This window comes from Thamnophis sirtalis, unplaced genomic scaffold (genome assembly GCF_051295495.1).
Source record: "Thamnophis sirtalis isolate CommonGarterSnake01/CBP01778 unplaced genomic scaffold, rThaSir2_p1.2 scaffold_15, whole genome shotgun sequence".
NCBI lineage: Eukaryota > Metazoa > Chordata > Lepidosauria > Squamata > Natricidae > Thamnophis > Thamnophis sirtalis.
Window position 1 is genome coordinate 26,246,396 of NW_028261395.1, and position 15,143 is coordinate 26,261,538.

A 15,143-nucleotide genomic window follows, 5' to 3' on the forward strand; every position below is an offset into this window, starting at 1 on the left:
ATTTTAAGACTAGTTAGCACATTAGTTCTCTAGGAAAAAAAGACTACGTGTGAAGCTATGAAAGTTCCTTTCCTCCCAGTAAGGCTTGCCTAATTTCTTTCATCCAACAAGGAAGAACATTAGAGTAAACTGGGCTCCAGAATGAATCAAGGAAACAAACAAAGAAATATTTGGGTAAGTCTTTGCAATTTTTATGATGCTGTCAGAATTCTTTTTTTTTTTTTTTGTAAATATACATTACCATATTTAACATTATTTACCATTTCCCATTAATAGAAAAATATTTCTTGGAAAATGTAGCCCGCTGTGTGATCAAAGGTTTTTTTGTGCATGAAAAGTAGTAATAATTTGGCAATAGTGCAAAAAAAAACAGAAAATACTAAGATTGTGTGAAGAAAAGTAAAAAAAAACTAGCTTGGAAGAGATAGATAGATAGATAGATAGATAGATAGATAGATAGATAGATAGATAGATAGATAGATAGATAGATAGATAGATAGATAGATAGATAGATAGATGATAGATAACATTTATTGTCATTTTTAGTTAAAAAATGTATATGCACTAGGTTCAAATTCATCATTCTGTGTTGATTATGGGCATTATTTTTTGAATGTAAGCTATTCTGAGAAATTATTTTTAAATATTTAGCATAACATTTATATACTCCTCTTTGGGGTGGTGGGGAAATGATTAAGTTTCTTATTTTAAACTGGAAGATGTTCAACTATTCCCTTTGTAGTATTTGTATTAGCAGAAGAAAAAAAAAGGAAGTATTAGTTTGTTAGACTGCCAGTTTTGTGCTCATATGATGTCTTTCTATTGTTAGATACCCATAGTGACAGTTGCATGCATTCACATCTTTCCTGTGGCTGAATACTTCTTTTGATTTCTTTTTATAAAAGCACCAGTTGGTGGCCAATAATTCTTTTGTTCAAATTACTTCTTCTTACACTAAAACCTGTTGGGAGGAGTTTATAGAGAAAAGACACTGCATGTGAAAGATACAGCAGAAGTTTTCCCTTGTATGCTTCGTTGGAGGGGGGGATGCAGCACTAATGAACTTAATAAGGAAAATCTCCAATATTTCTTCATTGCTATTATCTTCTGCTCTTGTGCATTACTAAAACCTGAGGTTGTTAGCTAACTCAAACAGGGATGCATCCTTACAAAGGATATGCCTTCTCCAATCTTGGGCTCTCCAGTCATGGGGACTACAAATCCCAGGATACTGGAGAATAATAATTTGGGACTAATTGGAATATATGGTGCTAAATAGTTACCTTAAAGAAAGGCTTTTTATTCATTTCAAGAATAGACCACCAGCTGATGGTTTGGGATCATCTAAGCTTTATGGCATAGAAGTTGATGCCCACAAAAATAGAAAAAAAGGGCAATTTGCATTTAAAACTATAATGGAAATAAAAGCACTGAACCTGTATCTGTATGGTTAGTTATTGAAAGAAACCAAAGGATCATGGAAAAAGATTCCACTTTCCCATCCCTAATCCATATTTTCTAAAATTCTCTCCCAGGGGGATAGAATCAAAATCATGTGAAGTGTTAATACCACTTTATAATGCCTTGGTAAGGCCACACTTCGAATACTGCATCCAGTTTTGGTCACTATGATGTAAAAAAGATGTTGAGACTCTAGAAAGAGTGCAGAGAAAGGCAACAAAGATTATTAGCAGACTGGAGGCCAAAACATATGAAGAACGGTTGCAGGAACTGGGTTTGTCTGGCTTAATGAAAAGAAGGATTAGGGGAGACATGATAGCAGTGTTCCAATATCTCAGAGGCTGCCACAAAGAAGGAGGGAGTCAAGCTATTCTCCAAAGCACCTGAGGGTAGGACAAGAAGCAATGGGTGGAATCTAATCAAGGAGAGAAACAACTTAGAACTAAGGAGAAATTTCCTGACAGTTAGAACAATTAATCAGTGGAACAACTTGCCTCCAGAAGTTGTGAATGCCCCAACACTGGAAGACTTTAAGAAGATGTTGGATAATCATTTATCTGAAGTGGTGTAGGGTTTCCTGCCTAAGCAGTGGGTTGGACTAGAAGACCTCCAAGGTCCCTTCCAGCCCCTGTTATTCTATTCTATTTTAAAAGACCACCAAAAATAAAGACTTGATTCTAGGAAAAATTGTGACATTGTGTATGATTCACTTAGGAGTATTCTTAGTTCTTAAATCTCTGCTTTCTGCTGGACATTGTAGCCTAAGAAACAGCATAGCATCTTTTTCAACACTGAGACCCCAATCAAATATATTCTTCTTGCACATGGATCTTTGCCTTAGGACCCCATACCACTCCTAGCTTAATTTCTTATGAAATAATATGCTTTCGAGAAGAAAGCATGAAATTGCCTTGCTACCAGGAATATGAATAAGGAAGGTTATTGTGAAATAGCCTCCCTTATTAATATATGGCTGATAAACCGTACTCAACGAGTAGTCCTTAACAATACTACATCTACATGGAAGGAAGGAAGCAGTGAGGTACTACAAGGTTTCGTCTTAGACCCAGTACTCTTCAATATCTTCATAAACAACTTAGATGAGGGAATAGAAGGGGAACGTATAAAATTTGCAGATGATACTAAGCTGGCAGGAATAGCCAATACCCCAGATGTTAAGCTCAAGATCCAGATGGATCTTGACAGACTAGAACACTGGGCCCTAACTAACAAAATGAAATTCAATGTAGAGAAAAGTAATGTCTTACACTAAGACAAGAAAAATGAAAAGTACACATACAGATTGGGAGAAACCAGGTTTAATAGGGGTGAGAGGGATCTTGGAGTCTTAGTGGACAACCAATTAAATATGAGCCAACAGTGTGCAATGGCAGCCAAAAAACCAATGCAATCCTAAATTTCATTAACAGAAGGATTCAATCAAGATCAAGGGAGGTACTAATACCACTCTATAAAGCCTTAGTAAGACCACACCTAGAATACTGCATACAGTTTTGGTCATCTCACTATCAAACAGATGTTGACACTCTAGAAAGAGTGCAGAGGAGAGCAATCAGGATGGTTAGGGGACTGGAGGCTAAAACATATGAAGAATTGTTACAGGAACTGGACATGGCTAGTATAGTGAAAACAAGGACCAGGGGAATCATGATAGGAATGTTCCAATATTTGAGAGGTGGCCCCAGAGAGGAGGGGTCACGTTATTTTCCAAGGCACCTGAAAAACAGACAAGGAATAATGGGTGGAAACTGATCAAGGAGAGATTAAACCTAGAAATAAGAGAAATTTTCTGCCAGTGAGAGCGATCAACCCATGGAACAGCAGTTGCCTTCAGAAGTTGTGGGAGCTTCATCACTGGAGATTTTTAAGAAGAGATTGGACTGCCATCTGTTATAAATGGTCGCCTGCTTGGTCTGGGGGTTGGACTAGATGACCTACAAGGTCCCTTCCAACTCTGTTATTCTGTTCTGAAATGTCAATGCATTTTAAGATGTAGATGCTATAACTGATAATGTTTTGATAGATGCCAAAAGTATCTTCTTTTTCTAAATTCCCACACAATTTTCATGGTCAGCTCAGGCTATCCATTTGATAGCGCTGTTCATTTGTGATACAGAAATATTTATGTTATTCAGAACATACTTATACCTTAGCAACATCTTCTATTTAGATGCCTACCGCTTTTGTGCACATATGATACCTTTTTATTGATAATGTACATAACTCAGACATATTTCTTTGTGCATAGAATATAAATACCTATGAAGTGTCCAGGCCAGATTATCTGACACATTTTTGTATTACATGAAGACAGACCTGTGCTTTAAAATATAAGAGAAGATCCAACCCCATTTCAGGAAACAGATTCAGATTAGGTATCCCTTCCATGCTTTCAAAAGTATGCAGATCAAAAATGCAATGAATGCCGGCATTGCCCGGTTATTTCTTTATAGAGGAAAAATGTCTGGACCAAACACAATTCTAATGTTGGATTCTCCCCCTTACCAGAGGGAGCCCACTTGTGGAGTACTGTAAAGCTGTTACCATGGCAACTCCCCTGTACAGTAGAAGCCATTTTGCGGCAGTGCAGTAGAAGCCATTTTAAGGAACAACAGGCTGTATCTTAACAACACCCCCCCCAAGGGATTAGGGGTGTCTTACCCCCACAGTATTTGTTTCCAGAGAGTAAGTCATCTGTGTACCAATTGCTCAAGGCGTTCCAGAGTTATGCTGCACACACAGCCATTTATATATATATAGATCATCTTCCCCATCCAAATTGTCCTGATCCTGCATCTTCCTTCGCTAATAGGCTCACACTCTTGATGGGCTACCACATCATTATTTGATAGGCTATTTGAAGTGTGGTTGAGTCAACAAAAGATGCATAAGAATCTGTTCCCCCAACATAACTGGGCTACCAAAAGCCCATCAAAACAATGATGCATATTTCAGAATATAATTGGAAGATTTGGGCAAATGGAATTCTGAAAACATAAAAGTGGAGAATGGACCTACTGTACATGTTCTTTCTTTTCTTCTGTTCATTTGTTTAGAAACAATAGCCAGCCAAAGATTTGAGATTTGTTTTTAGGCAAGGTATAGTCAAAGAAAATGAATATCTGTTCTTGCACTTAAGTAAGCTAAGGCAGAAATCCTATTCCTATTACATATACTGTACATAGGTAACTTGGGACTGAAATACAACAGAAATCCCATTTCTCTGATGAGAATGAAGAAAAACCAGGCAGGCATGCTGGTCTCCAAACTTTTGGTTATAGACTGTTAAAGATATAGACTGTTTCTTTCTATCAAGTCAATAAGTCAATTTTGAAGTGCTTAAGGGTTGCAGAGAAGACTATGGGGTTAGATCTGGGCCCCAAGAAAAGAATTCTTATGCATGCTCAGAGTCCAGGATAAAGTCTAGAAGAGTTCCAGAAGTGTAATTATGCTCTATGTCTCTATACTGCATCAATCCACAATTATGACTGCCACATTATAAGCATGGCATTCATCCTATCAAATAAGGATAGTTCTTCCTTTTCAATATTTTTGAAACATTCAAAATATCTACTTACATCTATTTTCTTTTCTATTAAATCTATTCAAAGCTGCTAGTAGCAGAAGTAAAACACCATCACAAAAACCAATAAAATCTCGTAACTGAAATCTGGCTAAATGAGTCATAGAGATTGTCTCAATTCCAAGTTCAGGTGCAGGTGTCCTTCACGTATGACCATAATGAAGCCTGCTCAAAATGGTTGTAAATTGTGACAGTCTCAAAGTGGGTCATGACCATGTAGCCAATCCAATTTTATGATCTTTTTTTTGCAGCAATCATTAAGTGAATGCTGCAGTTATTAAATGAACTCAGTGTTCTCTTTGGAACATCTCCCCCCCCCCCTCAAAAAAACTGGAAATAATTTCTAGTTTTCAGCAAAAGCATTTAAATCATAGTCACGTGACTGCAGGACACTGCAAACTGCCATAAATGTGGGCCAATAGACAGGCACCCAAAATACAGTCATGTGGGCAGCCGTTGAAACTGTAACCAGGTTGTAAGCAGTGGTGGGATTCAGCCAGTTCGCACCTATTTAGGAGAACTGGTCGTTAACTTTTTAAGCAGTTGGGAGAACTGGTTGTTGGAAGAAATCTCCTTTTGTTTTTTTTCTACTTATAGGGCTAATCCTGTAAGGAAGACAGGAAGGAAACATTCTAATCTTTATTGCCTTGCTTACAGAAACTGCCTCTCTGGTTAACCCTTATTACATTGTAACAGCTAAGGAGAAGCATCCATCGATGTGAGTGATGTTGAGTTGGCTATGCCCACCCAGTCACATGACCACCAAGCCACCTACCCAGCTGGTCATTAGGGCAGAGAACTGGTTTTTAAGCTATTTGAATCCCACCACTGGTGGTACTTTTTGAGTGGGGTCTGCCATAACTTCAAATGGTTGCTAAGCAACCCTATGGGTCATTGTGGATTACCTTTACAGGGCGGGGCATAACCTTTTCCTAGGGGGTCACAGCAAGATCGACAGCAGTTTACAACTTCCGCGACACCTCATTTTAAAGCCCATAAAAAACTGAATTGAATGAGCTATTAAATGTTAAATTTGCTTTAAGAATGGCTGGAAAATTCGATTCGGAAGAACAAAGGATCATTGACAGAATAAAATGCATTGCCTTTCGAGAGGCTCGCGAAAACAATGTCGAATTTTGGGGCAATGACGTCTGGCCGGGAAATTCGCCAGATCTCAATCCGGCAGAGAACATTGGGGCCATAATTAAGGATGAAGTGGAAGCTCTGATGATTCAGGAGCAAGGTCAAAATCGATATTCGGTTGAAACTTTGAGAATGAATTTGGAAACTGTGTTGAAAAATCTGGAAAATCGAACGGAACTGTTTGAAGATTTGTTGTGTTCTTATCCACCTCGTTTGAATGCTGTTCGAAGGGCTAATGGTGGTCATACTGACTATTAAATCGTGTCAATAAACTCAGTTTTTGATGGGCTTTCGAATGGTGTATGAATTATTTGTGTTGTTATTACAAGTGTTGCTGTGACCCCCTAGGAAAAGGTTATGCCCCGCCCTGTATATTAGAATCCTCTTGAGAATTCAAATATGGTATTTAGGATTAATCACCCCAAAAAACCACTTGGTGATTCATTTATTCACTCCCTGTCCCAACAATCTCCCTCTGTTATTGTGCAATTCAAATAACATTAACACAACCTCTGAGAAAATGTGGCATTTTGTACTGTTGCACATTCAAAGGACACTTGCTATTCTGCTACTTCCTTCCAAAGAGGTAGAATAATTTATAAGCACTCACCAGTTTTCCACTGTTGGTCAACTGTGAAATAAGATGTTGGATTGGTTACCACTCCGTCCTGGATTTGAGGACACAAATACATACAAAAAAGTGAATCCTGTTTCTTTTGATAATGGTTATGACTTTATTATTTCAACATATAAATGACCTTCCTAGACTATTAGTTATATTCACATGATGAAAAAAACACAATTTTCTATACAATCCGCATTTAGAAACCAAACAGGGAAATGCTGATTTCTTGATGAACCTCAGAATAGTATGATACAGAACTCAATAATATTATGTGTGTAGAAAGAAATTAAAGGATGATCTTAAAGTTAAAGGATGTCCTTTCTTCCATTATAGCTTTAAAGTTTTAAAAAGTAAATAATTTAGGTGGCTAGACTCTGCTTCATTATCTAGCTGTTCAGCTGTTGTCTTGTTCCAACATTCCTGACACTGGTGTCTCCTACAACAGCACATTGATGATGGGAGTTGTAGTCTAATAACCCTGGAGCTGTAAAATGAGGGATGGTATCCCTACATGTATCCTCTCACCTTTTTATGAATCAATAGTCATCTGACTTTGCCCTCCACCTCCATATAAAAGTATTTCTTCTTTCTATCAGGGATTTCCTAACCTAATCATCTACTGGAAAGCCGATTGTCCAGAATGGTATAGAGCAGTGATGGTTAGCTTTTTCAGCATCGAGTGCCAAAACTGGAGAGCATGCACACTGGAGTACCAGAACCTGGAAGAAAGCATGCGTGTGTCAGCCAGCTGCATTTCCAGGTTCCAGCACATGTATGTGCACCAGCCAGCTTATCCAGTGCACCTGCGCACCGGCCAGCTGCTCTCTTCCAGCTTGCTGGAACCTGGAAGAGAACAGCTGGCCAGCACGCATGCATGCAATGGAACCCGGAAGAGCAACTGGTGATGGTGCACATGCCCACAGAGAGGCCTTTGCGTGTCACCTCTGGCATGTGTGCCATAGGTTCGCCATCAAGGGTATAATCTTTTGTTTTAGCAAAGGGTTGGATGGCAAGACTTCCAAGGTTCCTTCCAACCCTACTATTCTACAATCTATCTTCACTGTCATCCAAACAATCCTCCCATCCTATATTTGATTCTCAAGAAATTTTCAGAAAGAAAGATTGGTTGGGGGGCATATATAAAAAAGTTCTAAGTTTTACATAACCAAGCATCTGTTCAAACAGTGACACTTGGAAAATTACTTGTGTTTAAAGAAAACGGATTATATGCAAAAAAAAAATTCCAAATTATCTGAAATTCTGCATAGACAACATACTCGAGACAGGGAACAAGCATGGCATCTAAATCTATCAAACGAAAGCAATACCAATTAGAACCATTCATTTCATGTTTCTATTGCCGCTGTTAAAAGACCATGAGGGAGGGAATTAGATTCCTAGCCTGATGCCCACTTGATATGCAGAATTACTATGTGGGTCATCTCCAAACAATGAGAGCATTGCCTGGGAATAATTGACTCATATTGCAGCCCAACCTAATTCATTTGAAGGGGACCAGGTTGAGGGAAGCAGGATTAAAAGTAAGAAAAGAAATGTGAAGTTAGAGTTGAGGATACTCAATTAACAATTAAGCGGTCTATCAAATTAGTGTAGCCTTAATTGACTCGCTGCCTAAACCAACTTCATTTTTCTGCCTCTGTTTTTAGTTGAAATTATTTCCTTCTTTTTGTATCACGTGTTCTTGCCCACCATGGGCACAACACTGCTGCATTTGGACCACTCTCTCGCCTGTCCGCCCATTACAGCAAATCTGAAACGTCCATCTCCCCTTTCTCTGAGATGCCTAGTTGCCTATCCCCAGCCTTCCCACCTCTATGGATTCCCACCTCAAAAGACCTTCTCCCCACATTTCTGCTTCCTTTCCTCAATCCTTCCCAGATCACTGCAGCACAGTGCCTTGCACCTAAATGGTAAAAATCTGGAAATCTGAACAGAAGCCAGATGAGCTCACCGTGAAGTGGCAGGATCTGCTTGCGCGTGAGCCTGTCCCAGATCTTTCCTCCACGCTACCTCTTTGCAATTCCTCTCAGCAAACTGCATGCTTCCTGGCGTGCAGTCTTGACAAACTAGTAAGGAGGCTAATTTTAGGTTACTTCATCACAGGGCCGTGAAAAGATAAGGTGTCCTTTCCAAACCAGTGGTGTTGGCACTGCTGTTTTTCAGAAGACCTGGGGCCGCACCTTGCTCTGCCATTGGGCGGCGGTTGATTTTTTTCCCCCAGAACACCATCACTCTGCTAAACAAATAATTCCCTCAACACTGTCAAACTATTTACTGTGTTACTATTACTATTAGTCTTCTCATCGTTCCTATCACTCATCTCCTTCCACTTATGACTGTATGACTATAACCTTGTTGCTTGTATCCTTACGATTTGTACTGTTTCCTAGTATGATTTGATTGCTTATTTGTACCCTATGACTATCATTAAGTGTTGTACCTTATGATTCATGATGAATGTATCTTTTCTTTACTGTGCACTGAGAGCATATGCACCTAAGACAAATTCCTTGTGTGTCCAATTACATTTGGCCAATAAAGAATTCTATTCTATTCCATTCCAATTTATTCTTGTTCTATATTCTATTCTATTCCATTCCATTCCACTGATAATTCATAGAAATATGCCTAAGCATATAGTACTTGTCATCTGCCTTAGAAGAAAATGGTCAGGAAATAAGGGAACTACTTTGGTCCTTATAGAGACTTTATGCCCAGTTTCAGTATGCTTACTTTCATAACTAGATGGCCATAGTTTGATCTTCCTTCAGGAGTGTCCTCACCATATGATCAAACATTCAAGATGGGGACCATGATGGTGGGATTGTGACCACCATATTGTCTCATTTGATCACATACACACACCCAGATGGTCCTGATATGTTCTTATGCATTACAGGAAGTCCTTGACTTACAACCATTTGTTTAGTGACCGTTCAAAGTTACAACGGCACTGAAAAAAGTGACTTTGCTCAGTTTTTCACACTTGCAGCATCCCTGTGGTCATGTGATCAAAATTGGGACACTTGGCAACTGGGTCAATTTATGGCAGTTGCAGTATCCCAGGGTCATATGATCACCTTTTGTGACCTTCTGATAAGCAATGTGAAGCCAGAGTCACTTAACAATCATGTTACTAACTTAACAACTATTGTGATTCACTTAATGACTGTGGCAGGAAAGCCAATAAAATGGGGCAAAACTAACTTATCAACTGCCTTGCTTAACAACATAAAATTTGGGCTCAATTGTAGTTGTAAGTCAAGGACTACCTATATAAACCATGCCTGTGCTCCGTATATCTCTGTGTTTATATTTATGTGTGTTTAAGGATGTGTACTTATTCGTGAAATTTCCAAATCAGGTTGGGTGGTTTCACAATATTAAAAGACAACATTTGAATAAAACAAAATATTATATAAAAGTACAACAAGGATAGGAAAGGAACAAAAAAAATGACAGAACCTATCATTGCATCACTCCATCTTAAAGGGATGTGCCCAAACAACCACAGCTAAATCTTGGGGAGAGAACAAACTTTTTGAAGGTAGGCAAGAGGGCAGGGGAAGAATCTGGAGCCAGGGATTAGTGCAGTAACAGTAACATCACTATGACCAAAATAAACAAACAACAGCAACATATGCATATACATCAGGCATGGCGGAAAATCCACATACAATTTTTACAGCTCCAAAATGGTTTATTTAGAAATGCATGTATTGCATATACATTTGCTAAAAATCATGTTTAGCATCTTGCATTCAATAATATAGTTATTTTTATAATAATTATAGTTTTTTCAGCAGGTGGCAGCAATAGGCAACTTCACCTGGCTTTCAAAGTTAAGCAGAGTTGGACTGGGATTAGTATTTGGATGACAGACCTCTAGGGCAGTGTTTCTCAACTTTAACAACTTTTAAGATCTGTGGTCTTCAAGTCCCAGAATCCCCCAGTCAGCCATGGAATTCTGGGAATTGGAGTTCCCACATCTTATAGTTGAAAAGGTTGAGGGACACTGCTCTAGGGCAGGGGAGTCAAACTCGCAAGGTCATGGCATCATCGCATAACGTATTGAGATGTTCCCCCCTTTGCTAAACTGGATGTGGGCGTGGCCAGCGCATGACGCATCCGGCCTGTGGGCCGCAAGTTTGACAGCCCTGCTCTAGGGAATTCCATGACTGTGGACCAGACTGGGAAGGTTAAAAATATTCCTGAAAAAATCAGAAATAAATCGCTTTTTGTGTACTGTTCCTTGTGTCCCTATAGTTCCCAGGAACCAAACTCGTCAAGGTTTTTCTGACATGAGGAAATAAATAAATATCTATGGAGATTCTCAGTCATAGACATTTATCATAGATATTTATCTACATCCTCCATGTCAGAAAATGTGTCAGAAAAATTTCAATGGTGGTGTGAAAAATAGTCATAAGTTATTTTTTTTTCAGTACGATTGTAACTTCAAACAATCACTAAATGAACTATTGTGTCGAGGATTACCAGTATACCTCTACCAATTTTCACAACATTAAAACTCAAGAGTTTATATTGTTTCTGAAATATGATTTTGAGCATTAAATCTGAAAATAAAATTTGAAAGGAAATGGCAAGCAAGTTTGTCAGTGACAAAGAATGTTATCACAATGTATTGGTCCTTAAAAATGAAAAATAAATTGTGTTCACATCTACCCTTAATGATGGAATCGCATAGGGTGTCTTAGTAAGTTGCTTCCTTGCAGCCCTACCTATTTTCACAGTGTTGCTATTGCTAAAAATAGAGGAAGGAAAGCTATGTTCACTGCCATGAAACTCTGGAGAGAAATGTACACGTATTATATTTTGACTTATATTAAGTAATTAAATAATTGAAATATGCCACATTGTAATCCCTAAAAAAATTAAGCTGGGGCTGAAACTTTGGCTTCTTGGTGTAAGAAACCATGATAAATAGAATAATACTGTAGATACTTCCTTATGTGAATATATTGCAACCCTTGATTAAGAAATATTTTCAGCAAGGGTCACGGAGGTTGCCAAAGAGGTTTGACATGGCTACAAAAAAGGTTTTTGAGATGGTAGCTGAAGTTAACTATCTAGCTGTTTACAGATTCGGCTACTGCTACAATAAAATCAATCCTTAAATATGTTTCATCAGCTACAGAATTAAAAACAATAACACCGAGTGAGTATTAAAACAAACTTTTGCAAAAACATAGGTGGAAGGCAGGTTAGATTATTCTTCTAACAGAACACTTGCTGCATAGATCAATTGAGGACCCAGATTGTTGGGGGCAATATGCTGACTCTCTGTAAACCGCTTAGAGAGGGCTGAAAGCCCTATGAAGCGGTATATAAGTCTACTGCTATTGCTATTGCTAATTGCTCATATTAGTAACCACAATACAAAAAGGAGAGGAATCTGCTATCAGAATAACAGAGTTGGAAGGGACCTTGTAGGTCTTCTAGTCCAATCATCTTTTCAAGCAGGAGATCCATTACAATACTGGACAAGTGGCTGTCCAGTCTCTTCTTAAAAGCCTTCAGGGATGAAGTACCCACAACTTCTGAAGATAAGCTGTTCCACTGGTTTATTATTCTCAGGGTCAAAAAATGTCTTAGTTCTAGACTCTCTTTGATTAGTTTCCATCCATTGCTTTTTGTCTTGCCCTCTGGTGCTTTGGAAAATAAGTTGACCCCCTCTTCTTTGTGATAGCCCCTCAAATATTGAAACATTGCTCTCCTGTCATCCCTGGTCCTTCTTTTCACTAGACTAGTCATATCAAATTCCTGCAACTGTTCTTTATATGTTTTTAGCCTCCACTCCCCTAATCATCTTTTTTGCTCTTCTCTGCAGTTTCCAGACTCTCAATGTCTTTTTTATATTGTGGTGACCAAATTTGGATGCAGTATTCCAAGAGTGGTCTTACCAGTGCCTTATAAAGCAGTATTAACACGTCACATGATTTTGATTCTATCCCTCTGTTAATGCAGCCTAGGATTGCATTGGCTTTTTTGGCAGCTGCTGCAATCATTGTAGCATCCCTATGATCACATGAACAAAATTCTGATGTTTGGCAACTGACTCGAATTTATGACAGTTGCAGTGTCCTGGAGCCATGTGATCATTTTTTGCAACCTTCTGACGAGAAAAATCAATGGGGAAGTCAGATTCACTTAACAACCATGTTACTAACTTAAGAACTGCAGTGATTCACTTAACAACTGTGGTGAGAAAAGTTGTAAAATGGAGCAAAATTCACTTAACTGTCTCACTTAGCAACAGAAATTTTGGGCTCAATTGTAGTTGTTAAATCAAGGATTACCTCTACAACTGACTATCAACACATTATCATGCCTAGGGTGTAAGCACATTTCTCTTAGTCTATGTTAAGTCAGGGAAAGAACTCAATTGGCAAAAGGTATTGTGCACTGACTGTTACCCAAATATGTTTCCCCATGCACACAAGAAAGAGGAGCCTTTAGGACAGGGGTCTCCAATCTTGGTAACTTTAAGAGTTGTGGACTTCAACTTCTAGAATTCCTCAGAGGAATTCTGAAAGTTGAAGTCCACAAGTCTTAAAGTTGCCAAGGTTGGAGACCCCTGCTTAGGGTGCTTTATGATGGTCCAAATGATCCCCACCCAGTTTAAGAGATCTGAAGATTAGGGCCATACTTCAGTTAGAAGCAAAATTGTTCTTGCTATTATGATGCCCTCCGATGAGTCCCCATATCCAATACACAAGAGTAGGATTACAATAGATAGGTTGATCATTGGAAGGAAACATCTCTTCAAAATCATGCTTCTAGCTTACAACTTATGCTTGCAAGATTATGCTATCTCGACCCCTTCCAGTCAGGCTTCAGACCCGGTTACAGCACAGAAACCGCTTTGGTCGCATTGACCGATGATCTTTGGAGAGCCAGAGATGGAGGACATTCCTCCATCCTGGTTCTCCTTGACCTCTCAGCGGCTTTCGATACCATCGACCATGGTATCCTTCTGCGACGACTGCGGGAGGTGGGAGTGGGAGGCACCGTGTTGCGGTGGTTCTCCTCCTACCTCTCGGACAGGTCACAGTCGGTGTTAGTGGGGGGGCAGAGATCGTCCCCTAGGCCCCTAACATATGGGGTGCCTCAGGGTTCGGTCTTATCCCCCCTACTATTCAACATCTACATGAAACCGCTGGGAGAGATCATGCGCAGGCACGGGATAAGATACCATCAATATGCGGACGATACCCAGTTGTATCTGTCCGCCCCGTGCCAACTCAATGAAGCGGCAGATGTGATGAACCGAGGCCTTGAGGCCGTTATGGACTGGATGAGGGCTAACAAGCTTGTACTCAACCCAGAAAAGACCGAGTGGCTGTTGTGCTTCCCTCCCAAAGATTCGACCAATATTCCATCACTCAGGCTGGGGGGTCAAATTTTACACCCCTCAGAGAGGGTTCGCAACTTGGGAGTCCTCCTGGATTCACAGCTATCTTTCGACCACCAATTGACGGCTGTGACCAGGGGGGCATTCGCCCAGGTTCGCCTGGTGCGCCAGTTGCGACCCTACCTGAATCGGGAGGCTCTCACAACAGTCACTCGGGCCCTTGTGACCTCTAGGCTGGAATACTGCAATGTGCTCTACATGGGGCTGCCCTTGAAGAGCATCCGGCGACTTCAGCTAGTCCAGAACGCGGCCGCGCGAGTGATTGTGGGTGCACCTCGGTTCACCCACATAACTCCTATCCTCCGCGAGCTGCGCTGGCTACCTGTCGATCTCCGGATGCGCTTCAAGGTGCTACTAGTCACCCATAAAGCCCTGCATGGTAGTGGATCTGCGTACTTGAGAGACCGCCTTCTGCCAATTACCTCCCTGCGACCAATTAGATCTCATAGATTGGGCCTCCTCCGAATTCCATCGGCCAGCCAGTGTCGGCTGGCAACTACAAGGAGGGCCTTCTCAGTAGTAGCCCCGACCCTTTGGAACGAGCTCCCCGTGGAGATTCGTACCCTCACCACCCTCCAGGCCTTCCGCACAGCCCTTAAGAACTGGCTAGCCCGTCAGGCCTGGGGACAAAGATAGCCGCCCCTCCCGAATGATGAATGAATGTTGCTTATTATTTTTATTATGTGTCTACGTCATTGTCTGTATTCCCCTTCCTGATTTTATGTGAGCCGCCCTGAGTCCCCTCAGGGAAAAGGGCGGCCTATAAATGTTAATAAACATTCTAAACAAACATTCTAAACATACCATTTTCATCTGATGCAAACTTTTCTCAAATTTGGCCACCTTAAGTTGGC

The 15,143-nt window shown here is 40.1% G+C and overlaps 1 protein-coding gene across 1 annotated transcript in view; it reads right to left on the minus strand.

Annotated features, from left to right (window-relative positions):
- The window catches only part of MYPN (myopalladin), a 117,912-nt gene extending 109,059 nt beyond the window's left edge, over positions 1-8,853 (minus strand). Inside the window, exons 1-2 of the mRNA XM_087702514.1 lie at positions 8,806-8,853; positions 6,819-6,876 (exon numbers count right to left, since the gene is read on the minus strand). The gene's annotated coding sequence lies outside the window, so the exon portion shown is untranslated. The remainder of the gene's footprint in view (positions 1-6,818; positions 6,877-8,805) is intronic.
- Positions 8,854-15,143: the final 6,290 nt, after the last annotated feature.